Source organism: Schistocerca gregaria, unplaced genomic scaffold (assembly GCF_023897955.1).
Source record: "Schistocerca gregaria isolate iqSchGreg1 unplaced genomic scaffold, iqSchGreg1.2 ptg000394l, whole genome shotgun sequence".
NCBI lineage: Eukaryota > Metazoa > Arthropoda > Insecta > Orthoptera > Acrididae > Schistocerca > Schistocerca gregaria.
Window position 1 is genome coordinate 1,267,299 of NW_026061833.1, and position 18,215 is coordinate 1,285,513.

The 18,215-nt window shown below is 43.0% G+C and overlaps 1 protein-coding gene across 1 annotated transcript in view; it reads left to right on the forward strand.

Annotated features, from left to right (window-relative positions):
• Positions 1-18,215, forward strand: part of LOC126310132 (kanadaptin-like) — a 236,880-nt gene that overhangs the window by 212,707 nt on the left and 5,958 nt on the right.

Genomic DNA, 18,215 nt, shown 5'->3' on the forward strand with positions numbered 1-18,215 from the left:
AAGAGGTCGAGGCAGAAAGAGCCTAAGAATGTGAAGGTAAGTACAAATTCTTATATTTTTGAGTTATTCAGCAGAAACGTAGCACAAAAGTACGGTCTTCGGACAAAGGCTAATAAATAAAATAAAGGGAAATTAAGTGGCCAATGAGAACATAAAAGAGACTGAAAATGCTCCTGTGGTTTCAGGTGATATCCTTTCTCAGAGCTAACTAATAACAGTCATTTACATTGTACTGGCTGCAGAGCGTATTTGAGGGAGCCCAAGCCCGGACTGAGGTCTTCCTCTTGCTGACTCTTGTGGCCTAGTGCGCCTCTCTCACAGCATATTGCCTCATATATAACTTTGTTGCTTTCCTCCATTTTATACTTTTGATGCAGCAGATTATTATTATTTCTTTCCTTTCTCAGACGTTATGTCTGGTTAAAAATGGAAAGTGACGCGGACCTTGATCAAGCATGACTTCCTTTTAACTGTTACATTGGATTCAGGAACTTTCGGGTAATTGAACATGTATCAATAATTACGGATTTCTGTAGTTGTATATATACGTTTGGATGTAGCTGTATTGCATTGATGTACTGGTGGATACTGTGTGGTATGACTCCTGTAGTTGATAGTATAATTGGTATAATGTCATCCTGATGCCACATGCCCTTGACTTCCTCAGCCAGTTGGATGTATTTTTCAATTTTTCTCCTGTTTTCTTCTGTATATTTGTTGTATTGGGTATGGATATTTCGAACAGTTGTGTTAATTTATTCTTTTTATTGGTGAGTATCATGTCAGGTTTGTTATGTGGTGGTGTTTTATCTGTTATAATGGTTCTGTTCCAGTATAATTTGTATTCATCATTCTCCAGTACATTTTGTGGTGCATACTTGTATGTGGGAACGTGTTTTTTTATAAGTTTATGTTGTAAGGCAAGCTGTTGATGTATTATTTTTGCTACATTGTCATGTCTTCTGGGGTATTCTGTATTCGCTAGTATTGTACATCCGCTTGTGATGTGATCTATTGTTTCTATTTGTTGTTTGCAAAGTCTGCATTTATCTGTTGTGGTATTGGGATCTTTAATAACATGCTTGCTGTAATATCTGGTGTTTACTGTTTGATCCTGTATTGCAATCATGAATCCTTCTGTCTCATTGTATATAATGCCTTTTCTTAGCCATGTGTTGGATGCGTCTTGATCGATGTGTGGCAGTGTTAAATGATACGGGTGCTTGCCATGTAGTGTTTTCTTTTTCCAATTTACTTTCTTCCTATCTGTTGATGTTATGTGATCTAAAGGGTTGTAGAAGTGGTTATGAAATTGCAGTGGTGTAGCTGATGTTTTTATATGAGTGATTGCTTTGTGTATTTTGCTAGTTACTGCTCGTTCTAGAAAGAATTTTCTTAAATTGTCTATCTGTCCATAATGTAGGTTTCTTATGTCGATAAATCCCCTTCCTCCTCCCTTTCTGCTTAATGTGAATCTTTCTGTTGCTGAATGTATGTGATGTATTCTATATCTGTATTACTCCATTTCACTACTCCAAATGAGTAGGTCAATATTGGTATAGCATAAGTAAGTATAGCTTTTGTCTTGTTTCTTGCTGTCAGTTCTGTTTTCAGTATTTTTGTTAGTCTTTTGTCTATATTTTTCTTTTAGTTCTTCTTTAATATTTGTATTATCTATTCCTATTTTTTGTCTGTATCCTAGATATAATATAATAATAATATAATCTAATATAATATAATATAACAATTCCAGTCCCAAAGAAAGCAGGCATTGACAGATGTGAAAATCACCGAATTATCAGTTTAATAAGTCACAGCTGCAAAATACTAACGCGAATTCTTTGCAGACCAATGGAAAAACTGGTAGAAGCCAGCCTTGGGAAAGATCAGTTTGGATTCCGTAGAAATATGAGAACACGTGAGGCAATACTGACCCTATGACTTTTTTTAGAAGCTAGATTAACAAAGGCAAACCTACATTTCTAGCATTTGTAGACTTAGAGAAAGCTTTTGACAATGTTGACTGGAATACTTTCTTTCAAATTCTGAAGGTGGCAGGAGTAAAATAAAGGGAGCGAAAGGCTGTTTACAATTTGTACAGAAACCAGATGGCAGTTATTAGAGTTGAGGGACATGAAAGGGAAGCGGTGGTTGGGAAGGGAGTGTGGCAGGTTTGTAGCCTCTCCCCTATGCCATTAAATCTGTATATTGAGCAAGCAGTAAAAGAAACAAACGATAAATTTCGAGTAGGTATTAAAATCCATGGAGAAGAAATAAAAACTTTGAGGTTCCCCGATGACATTGTAATTCTGTCAGAGAAAGCAAAGGACTTGGAAGAGCAGTTGAACGGAATGGACAGTGTCTCGAAAGGTGAATATAAGATGAACATCAACAAAAGCAAAATGAGGCTAATGGAATGCAGACGAATTAAGTCACGTGATGCTGAGGGAATTAGATTACGAAATGAGACATTTAAAGTAGTAAAGGAGTTTTGCTACTTGGGGAGCAAAATAACTGATGATGGTCGAAGTAGAGAGGATATAAAATGTAGACTGGCAATGGCAAGGAAAGTGTTCTGAAGAAGAGAAATTTGTTAACATCGAGTATAGATTTAAGTGTCACGAAGTCATTTCTGAAGGTATTTGTATGCACCCTCCCACCACCACCTACTCCAGTCCTGTAACCTGGAAGGTGTACACGATCAAAGGGAGAGCCACGTGTGAAAGCACCCACGTGATTTACCAACTGACCTGCCTGCACTGTGACGCTTTCTATGTGGGAATGACCAGCAACAAACTGTCCATTCGCATGAATGGACACAGGCGGACAGTGTTTGTTGGTAATGAGGATCACCCTGTGGCTAAACATGACTTGGTGCATGGCCAGCACATCTTGGCACAGTGTTACACCATCCGAGTTATCTGGATACTTCCCACCAACACCAACCTATCCGAACTCCGGAGATGGGAACTCGCCCTTCAGTATATCCTCTCTTCTCGATATCCGCCAGGCCTCAACCTCCGCTAATTTCAAGTTGCCGCCGCTCATACTTCACCTGTCTTTCAACAACTTCTTCGCCTCTGTACTTCCGCCTCGACTGACATCTCTGCCCTTACTCTTTGCCTAAATATGTCTGCTTGTGTCTGTGTATGTGCGGATGGATATGTGTGCGTGTGTGTGTGTGTGCGCGAGTGTACACCTGTCCTTTTTTTCCCCCTAAGGGAAGTCTTTCCGCTCCCGGGATTGGAATGACTCCTTACCCTCTTCCTTAAAACCCACATCCTTTCGTCTTTCCCTCTCCTTCCTGAAGAAGCAACCATCGGTTGCGAAAGCTAGTAATTCTGTGTGTGTGTTTGTGTGTTTTGTTCTTGTGCCTGTCTGCCGGCGTTTTCCCGCTTGGTAAGTCTTGGAATCTTTGTTTTTAATATATTTTTCCCATGTGGAAGTTTCTTTCTATTTTATTTACATCATTGTTAAATAATTTAGTTATATGTGAATGTGTTGAGGTGAACTTCTTTAGCCAGAAATTTGCTATTGTATCTTTTCCAAGGGCTTTCCCATTGTGCGTAGAATTAATTGCTCGGGTGACTTCATGTTGCAAAATTATCACTTCAGGCATTTGTGGTATCATCTTATATGTGTCTGTTTCTGCTTGTATCCACCGTGCATGCCTGTTATGTTGTACCGGGTTTGACCGTATGTTGCTCGACAAGTGTTCCATGTCTGCTATGTTTGGTGGATTATCTATTTTAATGTTTGTGTTAACTATTGTCTGGTAAAACTTCTTTTGGTTTGTATTGAATGTTTGATTTTGTTTCCTTCTATTTTCACTTTTATTGTGTCTCCTAAGTCATTTGGCCAATGCTTGTAATTTCTGCTTCTTTTCATCTAATTGCTGTATCACTTCTTGTTGTGAGATTTTACCTAACCTTTTTCGTTTCTTGTCTGATATTTCATTTCTTATAAATTGTGTTAGCTGTCCAATGTCTTTTCTCAGTTATTCTATTCTGATCTGTAGCCTGCGTTGCCATGCTGGTTTTGTGGGTTTCTTCTGTGTGTTGGTTTGTTCTGATCTCTGCCTAGTGTGGATATTTAGTGTAGTGAGTGCTCCTATATAAACCAGTAGTTGTAACTCTTCCATAGTTGTATTTTAATTTATTTTGTTGTGTATGATTGTGTTGATAGTTGTTATTGTTGTTTTGACTTGTGGGTTATTTGGTGGTCTATGCAAGAATGGTCTAATGTCTGTATTTGTGTCTTTGTATTCTATATATGTCAGCTGAAATTTTTCTTCTATAACTAACATGTGTGTCACTTCGTGTTCTATTTGTGCTTTTTCTGGTGGCTGTCTTAAGATTTTGTTTTCCTCTTATTGTTTAATTGATGCATGTTGTTCTTTGTTTGTTTGCTCTGAGATGTTTGAGCCCATTACTGTATTTTCTTCTTCTTCGTCTGATTGCACATTATTTTGTTCCAGTATTTGTTGTACTTGTTGTTTGATGTTTTCTTATTCTGGCTGGGGGTATCCTGTTATTTTTTATTATTACACGGATCTAATCAGCTAGTCGTTGTTCTGTTAAAAATTTTAATTCTGGGTATCTGATATTAAATGTTGTGTATACTTGTGATCTGTAACCAGTTGTGTTGGTTCTTAAGTTTGTTGCTTGGTAATAACAGAACATGAGGTGTCAGTTAACTTCATCTGACCATCTCATCCTCTGTCTTTGTTTTCCTTCTAGAGTGGATGCAGGAAGCATATCCTGCAAAACACCTCTATTTGGATTTAAATCATTTTCAGTGTGGCTAGCAGTGTCATTACCATTGTGGATGGGCATAGGGTTCAAGTGTCGTCCCCGGACATGACCGTGCTTGTCCGAGGCTTCATTAGTTCTGTCTTGAACCAACTACTCACACTAAAAGGGGGGTTAGCCCTATTAGTGGTTTGTTCTTTTCGTCGCCTTTTACGACTGGCAGAACATACCGGTGGCCTATTCTTTTCCTGGGCCTCCACGGGGTTTATTATTATTATTATTATTATTATTATTATTATTATTATTTCAACAGATATTACTCACATCACCTAATTTAATGTTCTGTTCTTCTTCTTCTTCTTCTTCTTCTTCTTATTATTATTATTATTTCAACAGATATTACACACATCACCTAATTTAATGTTCTGTTGTCCACCAAATGCACAGAATATCCTTGTCTATCCCTGTTTCAGACTGGCTTCCAATCCTGCTCTCAGTCCTGTACTGCATGGGTCATTTTCTTCAGTCGAACCAGTTGCGAGACCCTGTCCCATACAACCATCCATTCCCTCCTAATGCAGTCCAGCCATGGTTATTCCCTGCACTATAAAAGGTGGGGTTATGAGTGAAAGTGTACACAACAAGTAACCAAGTATCTACTCGCAAGAATGGCATCCTCCAAATTGTGTCAAACCACAAACTTTTTACCATCCAGTTGCTGAACATGCTGTAACCTCCAACATAAATGACTTCAACTTCCAGCATTACTCTCCCTGAAATGGGTGTTTGAATGATCTCTCCAGCAGCTGCACTCTCACAGTCCTCCTGGCATAAACCTCTGTTACCCATTACATCCCTTCTTCCCTTCCTTCTTCTGTCCACTCTGCCTTCCCTGTCCAGATCTTCTGCGTCTCCTCCACCTCCAACCATGTGAGGAACACCCCCCCCCTCTCTCTCTCTCCCTCTCCCTCTCCCTCTCCTTCTCCCTCCCTCTCCCCTCCCACCTGTGCTCAACCCACTCCAGCCTCCTCTCCCTACTGCACATTTCCCCTCCTCTACTCCCCTCCCCAACACCTGCCCCCTCACCCCTCTTCCCCTACTCCCTCCTCCCCTTCCCCCTCACCCCTCTCTCCCCCCTCCCTCTCACTCTGCCTCCCTATCTCCCTCCCACTCTCTCAATCCCTTCTCCCACACTCCCTACTCACCCCTCCCCCTCCCTATCCCCCTCCTCTACAGGCTCCCCCTCCCCGCTCTCCTCCCTCCCCTCATCTCCCACACCCCTCCCTCAACTCCCTACCACTCCTTTCCTCTCTCGTCTACTCCCGACTCCCCTCTCTTTTTCGTCCCCTCTTATGCCCTCTCATCTCACCCGTCTACCCTTCCCTCCCTATCCCCCTGTCCCTCCCCCTCCCCTCCCTTTCACCCTCTCCCTCAATCCTTCTTCACCCCTCTCCCTCCCTCCATTCCCCTCCCACAATACCTCACCCTCCCTCCATCACTCTCCCTCCCCTCTCCTCTTCTTGCCACCACTTGTTTACCCTCCCCACCACAACTTCCCCTCCCCGCCAATACTTTCACCTCCCCGCCAATTCTTTCCCCTCCCCCGTCACTCGTCTCTCCTCCTACGCCACGCGTCTCCCCTCCCCCACCACACGTCTACCCTCCCTGCCCCTCCCCTCCCCGCCACTCGTCTCCCCTCTCCGCCACTCGTCTCCCCTCCCCGCCACTCGTCTCCCCTCCCCGCCACTCGTCTCCCCTCCCCGCCACTCGTCTCCCCTCCCCGCCACTCGGCTCCCCTCCCCGCCACACATTTGTCCTCTCCTCCCTCCCTCCCTCCCTCCCTCACTCACTCCCTCCACTCCACTCCACTCCACTCTCCACACTCCACACTCCACACTTCTCCACTCTCCACACTCCACACTCCACACTCCACTCCTTCGTTTTGAAACAAACTTCCATATATGCTTCAAAATTTGAAGCCTGTTACTCAAGAAATGTCAAGCCAAGAAGATCTTAACATCAGTGTACCAGAACTTATAACAACACAATTCACAGATACGGCCAATATCGTTAACAATGAATATCTTACACAAACTCGGAAAACTCCTACAGTGTCTCAACAACTTTTAAACAATTTCCCCAAATGTTAATTACAAGTTTTGAAGTTTCCTAAAACATGCATACTTTAGACACAGGCTAACAGTAGATCATACACAAATAAGAAGACTGCGTGACAGTAACTTTTTCAAATCTTACACAGAAAACAATATAGGAATGTTTCCCTACCTAACTTATGAAATAAGACACAGTAGGCACTGTACAAAGAACAGTGTCCACTGTTGGTTAAAAAACAACACATTTATTTAAGGACCAAACTACTGCAGGAAAACGTGAAATAGTCTCGAGATTTATTGGTACTGCAGTAAGTCACTAGGCCACCACGCGGCCATGGCGTACGTCCTAACAGTCGTGCAGGCAGGATGAGTTTCTCCTCACTTACCTCCGCATCAGACACAGTCCCTTGAGGCATGGTTTTTTACTCCAGCAGTGATTGTGGCATCCAGATTCCTGTCCACCACATTTTACTTTTTTATTCTCTGGCCAGAGGGCGGTGGTTTCCTTGCCATCGGATTTTCCCTCTATTTTGCAAGATGACGCAACGACCGTGGTAAAGGTCTTACGGTTTTGTGTCCTGTCCAATTTGTTGTCTTGAATTTTAGGGAGAGGATTTTAATGTGCTGCTGGGTGTCTGGTTCACACAGAGCTTAGGTAAGAGGTCTGCCAGTCACGATTACCTCCTTGTTTCACTTCTATTTCTGTTCTCTTTTCCTTGTGTTTCCTTCCCTTTTTTAGTGTGTTTCTTTTCATCTTGTTTTGCCTCTGTATATGAGGATTTGGAACTGCGTCAGGCCTGTGTCTTTTAGCCGTTCTCCTTGTTCACTGTCCGTCTTTGTCCCTTCACCGCATGTGATCCTGTTTTTATGCGTTTGGGCACTGATGACCACGCTGTTTAGCGACCGAAAACCTCAAACCACACACGCTGCATCTACATCCATACCCATACTCCACAAGCCACCTGACGGTGTGTGGCAGAGGGTACCCTGAGTACCTCTATCGGTTCTCCCTTCTATTCCAGTTCCGTATTGTTCATGGAAAGGGTTGTCGCTATGCTTCAGTGTGGGTTCTAATCTCTCTGATTTTATTCTCATGGTCTCTTCGCGAGATCTACGTAGGAGGGAGCAAAATACTGCTTGACTCTTCGGTGAAGGTATGTTCTCGAAACTTTAACAAAAGCCCGTACCGAGCTACTGAGCGTCTCTCCTGCAGAGTCTTCCACTGGAGTTTATCTATTATCTCTATAATGCTTTCGCGATTACTAAATGATCCTGTAACGAAGCACGCTGCTTTCCGTTGGATCTTCTCTCTCTCTTCTATCAACCCTATCTGGTATGGATCCCATACTGCTGAGCAGTATTCAAGCAGTGGGTGAACAAGCGAACTGTAACCTACTTCCTTTGTTTTCGGATTGCATTTCCTTCGGATTCTTCCAATGAATCTCAGTCTGGCATCTGGTTTACTGACGATCAACTTTATATGATCATTCCATTTTAAATCACTCCTAATGTGTACTCCCAGATAATTTATGGAATTAACTGCTATTTTGTAGCTAAATGATAAGGGATCTATCTTTATATGTATTCGCAGCACATTACACTTGTCTACATTGAGATTGAATTGACATTCCCTGCAGCACACGTCAATTCACTGCAGATCCTCCTGCATTTCAGTACAATTTTCCATTGTTACAACCTCTCGATACACCACAGCATTATCTGCAAAAAGCCTCAGTGAACTTGCGGCACACCTGAAATCACTCTTACTTCGGAAGACTTCTCTCCATTGAGAATGACATGCTGCGTTCTTTTATCTAGGAACTCTTCAATCCAATCACACAATTGGTGTGATAGTCCATATGCTCTTACTTTGTTCATTAAATGACTGTGGGAAACTGTATCAAACGCCTTGCGGAAGTCAAGAAACACGGAATCTACCTGTGAACCCATGTCTATGGCCCCCTGAGTCTCATCGACAAATAGCGCGAGCTGGGTTTCAAACGATCGTCTTTTTCGAAAGCCATGCTGATTCCTACAGAGTAGATTTCTAGTCTCCAGAAAAGTCATTATACTCGAACATAATATGTGTTCCAAGATTCTACAACTGATCAACGTTAGAGATATAGATCCGTTCAACGTCCCTTCTTGAAAATGGGGATGACCTGTGCCCTTTTCCAATCCTTTGGAACGCTATGCTCTTCTAGAGACCTACGGTACACCGCTGCAAGAAGGGGGGCTAGTTCCTTCGCATACTCTGTGTAAAATCGAACTGGTATCCCATCAGTTCCAGCAGCCTTTCCTCTTTTGAGCGATTTTAATTTTTTCTCTATCCCAGTGTCGTCTATTTCGATATCTACTATTTTGTCATCTGTGCGACAGGCTAGAGAAGGCACTACAGTGCAGTCTTCCTCTGTGAAACAGATTTGGAAAAAGACATTTAGTATTTCGGCCTTTAGTCTGTCATCCTCTGTTTCAGTACCATTTTGGTCGCAGAGTGCCTGGACATTTTGTTTTGATCCACCTACCGCTTTGACATAAGACCAAAATTTCTTAGGATTTTCTGCCAAGTCAGTACATAGAACTTTACTTTCGAATTCATTGAATGCCTCTCGCATAGCCCTCCTCACACTACATTTCGCTTCACGTAATTTTTGTTTGTCTGCAAGGCTTTGGCTATGTTTATGTTTGCTGTGAAGTTCCCTTTGCTTCCGCAGCAGTTTTCTAACTGGGTGTTGTACCGCGGTGGCTCTTTTCCATCTCTTACGATCTTACTTGGCACATACTCATTTAACGCATATTGTACGATGGTTTTGAACTTTGTCCACTGATCCTCAACATTATCTGTACTTGAGACTTTTGTGTTGAGCCATCAGGTACTCTGTATTCTGCTTTTTGTCACTTTTGCTAAACAGAAAAATCTTCTTACCTTTTTTAATATTTCTATTTGCGGCTGAAATCATCGATGCAGTAACCGCTTTATGATCACTGATTCCCTGTTCTGCGTGAACTGTTTCAAATAGTTCAGGTCTGTTTGTCACCAGAAGGTCTAATATGTTATCGCCCCGAGTCGGTTCTCTGTTTAACTGCTCAAGGTAGTTTTCAGATAAAGCACTTAAAAAAATTTCACTGGATTCTTTGTCCCTGCCACCTCTTATGAACGTTTGAGTCTCCCAGTCTATATTCAGCAAATTAAAATCTCCACCCAGAACTATAACATGGTGGGGAAATCTACTCAAAATACTTTCCAAATTATCCTTCAGGTGCTCAGCAACAACAGCGGCTGAGCCAGGGGGCCTGTAGAGACATCCAATTACCATGTCTGAGCCTGCTTTAACCGTGACCTTCACCCAAATTATTTCACATTTTGGATCTCCATCAATTTCCTTCTATACTATTGCAATTCTTATCGCTATAAACACGCCTCCCCCTTCACTGTCCAGCCTGTCTCTGCGGTATACATTCCAGTCTGAGTTTAGGATTTCATTACTGTTCACGTCTGGTTTTAGCCAACTTTCTGTCCGTAGTACTATATGGGCATTGTGACCGTTTATTAATGAGAGCAGTTCTGGGACCTTTCTATAGACGTTACTGCAGTTTACTATTAGCACATTAATATTGTTATTCGCTGTTGCATTTTGCCTACTTCTATCTTGCTGCGTCTCAGGAGGCGTCTTGTCGGGCCTAGGGAGGGAATTCTCTAACTTAAACAACCCGCATGTGCACTCCACACGTACTCCGCTACCCTTGTAGCCACTTCCGGCGTCTAATGCACGCCTGACCTATTCAGAGGGACCCTACATTTCTCCACCCGATAGCGGAGGTCAAGAAATTTGCACCCCAGATGTCCGCAGAATCGTCTGAGCCTCTGGTTTAAGCCTTCCACTCGGCTCCAAATCAGAGGATCGCGATCGGTTCTGGGAACGATACTACAAATAGCTAGCTCTGATTCCACCTTCACCAACTCTGCCAACTGCCTGTACGAACTGAGGATGACCTCTGAACCCAGACGGCAGGACTCATTGGTGCCGACATGAGCAACAATTTGCAGTTGGGTGCACCCAGTGCTCTCTATTGCTGCCAGCAGGGCCTCCTCCACATCTCAGATGAGACCCCCCGGCAAGCAGACAGAGTGAACACTGGCCTTCTTCCCCAACCTTTCCGCTACTTCCCTAAGGGGCTCCATCACCTGCCTAACGTTGGAGCTCCCAATAACTGGGGTGGCACTAGACAGAGAAGCGGTGTGGTAGGAATTGTAGACAACGAACAGAGTCACAATCTCTTCTGCGAGTATCGTCAACAGGACACTGATACTTTTTTATGTGAGGCACGGAATTAACCATCTCTGATGGAAGATGTGGCACACCTGGTTGTGTAGCAGGTGTCGAGATGTTGCGGTGCGGGTGTGTACGAAAACTTCACAATAAGCGTCTCAGTTCGAGGAAATGTCAATACGTGGCACGGTCGTGGAGCAGAGGCCAATGTTAATGCCGTTTGGAGTAGGCGAAGAATGAGAGTGAGGCTGCGTTGACAGAAACCTAGGTAGGAACAGAGCTGTTGTCCTGTACTGGTTGCCAAGAATCGTAGTAGGCAGGTATCCGGTCGCACAGTAGGATCGACAGCTCAGGGTGCTTGAAGGAAGAAATTTGGTGCCTTAGGAGACAGCCGTAGCAAGCTAGGGATGTACGGAACTGCTATGACACGTGTGTGAAAGGCTCCCAGAGGGCCATTGACATCCACTTTTGTTAAAGCGTGAACCAGATTTGTAGTAAACATTTGAACATATTGGCTATTCCTTAATGCAGGCCATTTCCTGAAACATGCATCCTGTACACTCATTAACGGTAGATCGTGTCCAGAGAAAGAGACTGAAAGTAGCGTTTACTGCACAATGGTAACTTTTCAAATCTCGCCCAAAAACAGAGTGAAAATATCAATACTTTAATGTGACGGTCAGTAGTTCCGATAAATATATATAAGGTCCAGGGAGACGTGCAAAACGCTTCTAATCTTTCCTCAGATAATATAGTGAATTATCGGTCCTACCACAAGCCCTACATATACTGGACAAGTTTTACATTTGCCAAGACAGTACAAATCGTGAACCGCAACTTTACTTGGTGCCCCAGATGGATTCAGAATCACTAATAACTAACTAAGTTAAATAAGACAAAGCACTGTAATTATTGTATGTCTTGAAACAATCAGAAATAATTATGACTCAGATTAAAGTTGGAGCAGTAGTGTTAATCTTCCAGACTAAGTTGCACAAGTACAAAGATACACAGTATATTTCGGTGATGCATGACCAGGGCCACATTGTCACACCAGCCAATTACTAGGTGACACAATAAGCATCACACAATGGCACACACTCGCAACTGCCCTAGTGCGGCAGTGCTTGTTGAATGTGGCCACTACTTAATTGTGGGCACACACAAACAGGTACACTCTGACGTGTACCGTAATGTGTATCTGGGAAAAACTGCTCTGACCTGGGTAGCCTTCAAATTTCACTGTGACAGAGCCCGTTACCACAGCCCAGATAAACACGGTATTGTTTGAGTGTGCAGAAACGTGTGCCATTCCTCGAGAGCTGACGGCCTGCTGTCGGTGCCATTTCCGTGTGAGCAGCCTAAAACGTTATTCTGTTGCCTGATTAAAATGTCTACTACCATTTACTACCCGTCTGTTCCTCCACACCCCTCAGATCGTGTGCCGAAAAGGTCACTTGACCTCGCAATACCGTCCGGTGGCCACGGTCGACTACAGTAGTGCCAACCACTGGCATATACTCCTCCCTTTATTCCCGGCAATTCCCTTTGATCGTATCTGATCTTCCCGACAGGGACTAGGCTTGATTTGGGATAGATGACCTCTTATAACATTTCCCTTCTTGGGATCCACTAACAATACTTACTATACTGTGGCAGGAGCTTTCTATCTTGTCAAGATTTTTGCTTGAAGCCTGGAAGTTCTTGACAGAGACTGGGTCTTCTACATAATGTGGCTGGGGGCACTGTCTGCTATTGTAGCACTGCCTGAAGATGATGCAACTTAAGAAGGTTCTGTTTTGCCCTCTTTCAGGGGACCACAAGTTGCCTTGGCCCGGTCTGTTCCAGCAGCAGGTTGACGGATGATACTTTGTGGACTAGAAATCTTGAAACATAGTAGCAGTTCACCTGGTTCTCGCTATATCGTTTTTATGGGTATCACCACTTGTGAGACTGTAGAGTCCAATTCTCCTGCTCTTTACTACTGTACGTGATTAGGGCTGCCCCCAGGTTTGGTTAAACTCTCAGCATTTGAAGGGGTGGGGTAATAGCGGTTGTGGCATGTGTATTGCCGATACCACACTAAAGTCCCTAAAACCACCCAACATAAAGCATGTCACGTTGTCATATGTAATATAGTGTGGTGGACGTAAAACACTATAGATGTTCTTTAAGTTCTGTACCATTGCTTCAGTAATAGCTGCCCCGGTGGGAGGCAGGTGCAATGGACCTGCAAAATCGATAACCATTTTTTGAAGGGGACAGTTCACTGTAGCAGATGCTAACCAACCCACCTTCATATACTGAACGGGCTTGACCCCAATGCATACCTGACATATACTCACTCTGTTTTTATATCACTATCAGTTCTCTTCCATAGAAAATGCTGACATATTACGGCATTTGTGAAAATGCCCAAATGCCCACCTGTAGAGCACTCATGGAAATACTCGAACAGGAAAGGCACAAATTGCTCATGCACCACTATCTTGTTGTCCTCTCTAAGTGGTTTTAGGTCTGGGATGCAAATGCTATTGAACTTATCCCTTCTTCATTCTCCTGAAATAGGACTGCTCCCATCTTACATTCGAGGTGTCCATCTACAAGATGAATCGTGTGCTAGAATCGTGAAGAGGCAGGACCGTATCTGACATCAAACCTCATTTCAGCGTCACCTGTGGTGCTTCTCGTGAGGCTGACCCCTCAAAATGTATGTATCTTTTCTCCTAAATCACATAATTTCCCCATCTTCCCTATGAGCTCGAGGATAAATTTGCAAAAAAGAAATTTGGCTTTCCTTACGTAAGAATTTCACCATGTCTTTGACATTCCTAAGTGCTGAAAGATGTCGATCGACGCTCATCCTGTCTAGGACAACCGTGTGCCTTAAGAAATGCATTAATTCACAGGTGAACTTCTCCTCGGCCAGAGGAACAGTCGATCCTGCTTTTCTCAGTCTACCAAGTACTTCTCATAAATGTTGAAAATGTTCCTCCATAGAATTACTATAAACTACCTGATCACTTGGTTCGGATCTAATGTCGTAAACAATTTTGCCGTGTGAAATCAGCCAAAACGAGAATGACGTTCTGAGAGTGATCGTGATCACAATTTCACCTGTTTGTTCAGATCCCTATAATCCACCATGGGTGATAGCTTCCATCTGATTTGGGAACAAAAAACACAGAAGCCACATACTGTGATTTGGAGAGCCAAATAATCCCTTGTTCTAACATTTCCCTCAACAGCTTCATCGTGGGAGGGGCAAATATATACAGAGTTTTCTTTATCACAATGTTATCCTGTAGCTCGATACGATATTCTACTAATGGAGTAACACTCAACTTTGCCACCAAAACATCCAGGAATGCAGGATAGATTTGAATGCCTTGAGAAAATAAGCCAACCAGTTGCAGGTGTGTTTTCATAGTTTCAGCAGTTGTAAAATCTTCTTCAAAAGTACAAGGAGTGTCAAATAAGAAATAAATCACTTTTTTCAGTTGAACAGATGCAGAATTTGTAGAGGAACATCGCGTAATATTTCCGCATTGGCCCCTACAGTTTCGTGAAATTTTGAAAGGTGGCTGTGCTCTATAGAGCCTTCAAAATGGTGTCTGTAACAGAGTTGCAGAAAGTCTACGGAGACCTGGCAGTGAACAGAAGCACTGTGAGATGTCGGGTGAGAGGTCTGTCATTTTCGGAATGAGGTCATGCAGACCGGTCCGATCTCACGCGTGCCAGTTGGCACGCACGTAGCTGTGACTGCTGCATTGTTGGAATGTGTGGACACTCTCATTCCAGGTGATTGACAGATCTCAGTCGATCTCAGTCGAGCAGCTCACTGCTCAACTGGACTTCTCCGTTGGCAGTGCTGACACTCTTCCTCACCAGTTTGGGTCCTCAAAGGTATATGCCTTCTGTGTTTCTTGCTGCCCAATGGAAGACCGTCAAGAGCAATGAGTCTGTGTGAATTCTTTACGCATTACAAGGTCGATCGTGACAATATTTTGTCAACCAGTAGAGTGATACTGTGTAAGCATACAGGTCCTCCCATTAAGGTAGTGTAAGGCTATTGCACTGAACAGAGATGATGTTGGAAAATAGGGGTTTCTAGCCAGAGGCGTGGGGAATAACATGGTTTATTGGAATCCTGAATAAAACAACCTGCATTCAGGGGAGAAAAGAATATTGCATTATATACTGAATGCCCCTTGTACATGCACCTATCCAGAAAAATTTTCATATCACAGTTAAAAAGAAGTAACATAGTGTGAAAGATATACAAAAACCACTGGATAAAAATATAAACAAAAACTAAATAGACGCATATTAACATGCTGGAGATGACAAATTTCAGAGCAGAAAAGCTTGTATCAAGTAACATGGTACATGTGATCATTAGTAAAACCAAATAAAATCAATTAAACAACATTCCCATTAGAGCTGGGCTATGTGTAAAAGTCTTCACATTAAAATATATGAGGAATTAAAAGGCAGTGAAATGTTTCATATGTGGCTGGTGCCGTGCTGCAACTGACAAAGTTGTCGCAGTGCACAAAAGAAACATTATTAGTAGGTGGTGTACCTGTGTGAAAACGTATGCGCGTAACGAACAGATGAACTGTAAACTACCAGTTGGTGCGGTACATTGAAAAGGGAATGAGAAAAATTTTAGATAGCAAATGGGGGGAAAATGAGAGATAGAGAGGAGGAGGGGAAACTTTAAATCAAAAATATCCGGACACCTGGCTGAAAATGACTTACAAGTTCGTGGCACCCTCCATCGGTAATGCTGCAATTCGATGTGGTATTGGCCCATCCTTAGCCTTGATGACAGCTTCCACTTTCATAGGCATACGTTCAATCAGGTGCTGCAAGGTTTCTTGGGGAATGCCAGCCCATTCTTCAAGGAGTGCTGCATTGAGGAGAGGTATCGATGTCAGTCGGTGAGGCCTGACATGAAATCGACATTCCAAAACATCCCAATGGTGTTCTATAGGATACAGGTCGGACTCTGTGCAGGCCAGTCCATTATAGGGATGTTATTGTCGTGTAACCACTCCGCCACAGGCCATGCATTACACACAGTTGCTCGATCGTGTTGAAAGATGCATCCCCAAATTCTTCTTCAACAGTGAGAAGCAAGAAAGTGCTTAAAACACCATTGTAGGCTTGGGTCGTGATAGTGCCATGCAAAACAACAAGGGGTGCAAGTCCCCTCCATGAAAAACATGACCACACCATAACACCACTGCCTCTGAATTATGCTGGTGGCACTAAACACCCTGGCAGATGAATTTCACTAGGCATTCACCATATCCACACCCTGCCATTAGATTGCCACCTTGTGTACCGTGATTCGTCACTCCACACTATGTTTTTCCACTGTTCAATTGTCCAATGTTTACGCTTTTTACAGCAAGCAAGTTATCGTGTGGCATTTACCGGTGTGATGTGTAGCTTATGAGCAGTCGGTCGACCATGAAATCCAAGTTTCTTCACCTCCTGCCTAAATGTCGTCGTACTTGCAGTGGATCCCGATGCAGTTTGGAATTCCTGTATCATGGTCTGGATAGATGTCTGCCTGTTACACATTATGACCCTCTTCAACTGTTGGCGGTCTCTGTCAGTCAACAGACGAGGTTGGCCTCTATGCTTTTGTGCTGTACATGTCCCTTCACGTTTCCACTTCACTATCACATCGGAAACAATGGACCTAGGGATGTTTAGGAGTGTGTAAATCTCTCGTACTGACATATGTCACAAGTTATACCCGGTCACCTGACCACATTCGAAGTGCATTATTTCCACGGAGCGCCCTATTCCGTTCTCTCATAATGCCTAATGACTACTGAGGTCCCTGATATGGAGTACCAGGCAGTAGGTGACAGCACAATGCACCTAATGTGAAAATGTATGTTTTTGGGGGTGTCCGGATACTTTTGATCACATAGTGTAACTGGGGTTCATGGATAATGGCTACATCCACATCCTCTCTTCCCAAAAGATGGCTCGAGACAGTACTTACTTCACTTACTATGTTGCAGGTTTATCTGGAACACTTTCATCCACCAATTTGTTACCATTGTTGCTTCCGATGTCCTTAATTACCTGAAAGTAACCTACAGGAACCATAAATACAGTTTCAAGTCCAGTTCTTGCATTGCTTTAGGGGATTCCTCACTGACTTGCACCACAATGGCTTGGCACTCAAATTAAACCTTGCAGTTGATTACCTTCCAGTCATCTGTCAAGAGATCCTGGTTCTGCACTTATACTTTCTAGAAAAGAGTTACTGGAGGAAGAGCCTTAGGAAGTTGTGGTACCCAAATTGATATCTTTGGGGTTTTCAAGAGTTCCTCTGCCGGCTTGACTAGCAGCTTCACCTCCTGCCACAGCGATATCTTGGGCACCGTATCATTAAGTCAGTATATTGTTCCCAACCCTTAGGAGATAGACACTCTGATGTTGGAGCATAGACTTGTGTCTTCCCCAATCTTTTCAAAGATTGAACTAGCCACTCTGGTTTCAATGTTATATTGATCAGCAGATATCCTGTTGAATGACTGTTATCCCAAAAACCATGACGTGAAAACTGAATAAAAATTTGCTGCTTAAATAATTAAAAGAAAATTTTTAAAGAATGATTGAAAAAAAATTGGAATGTACACATATCCTGAGTGAACATACTTCTTTTTCTTGTTACCACTATTGTGCATAGAGCTTGGTATGACAATACTGGTTCCAGATCGCCCCTCTTCTGCTCACGCAAATTATTCTTGCCTGCTTCTATCCTCTCAATGCAGGATTGTCGGCGCATCGCGGAGTGATGAACAGACAGGTATCGTCACCGTGAATGCACGAATAAACTTTGCTATCTTGATAACATTCTTTAATACAATCTAAAGCACAATTGGAATACACACTTCTGAACAATAACGGTGCGGTGGAACTTGTCACACTTCCACCCGCTACCACTTATAGAGACAGACAGAAGAATTTAAATCAATTAAAAAATTGAAGAGCATCTCTCTACCTCTATTGTTTCAATGCCAATGTTATCAATGGTACAACATTTT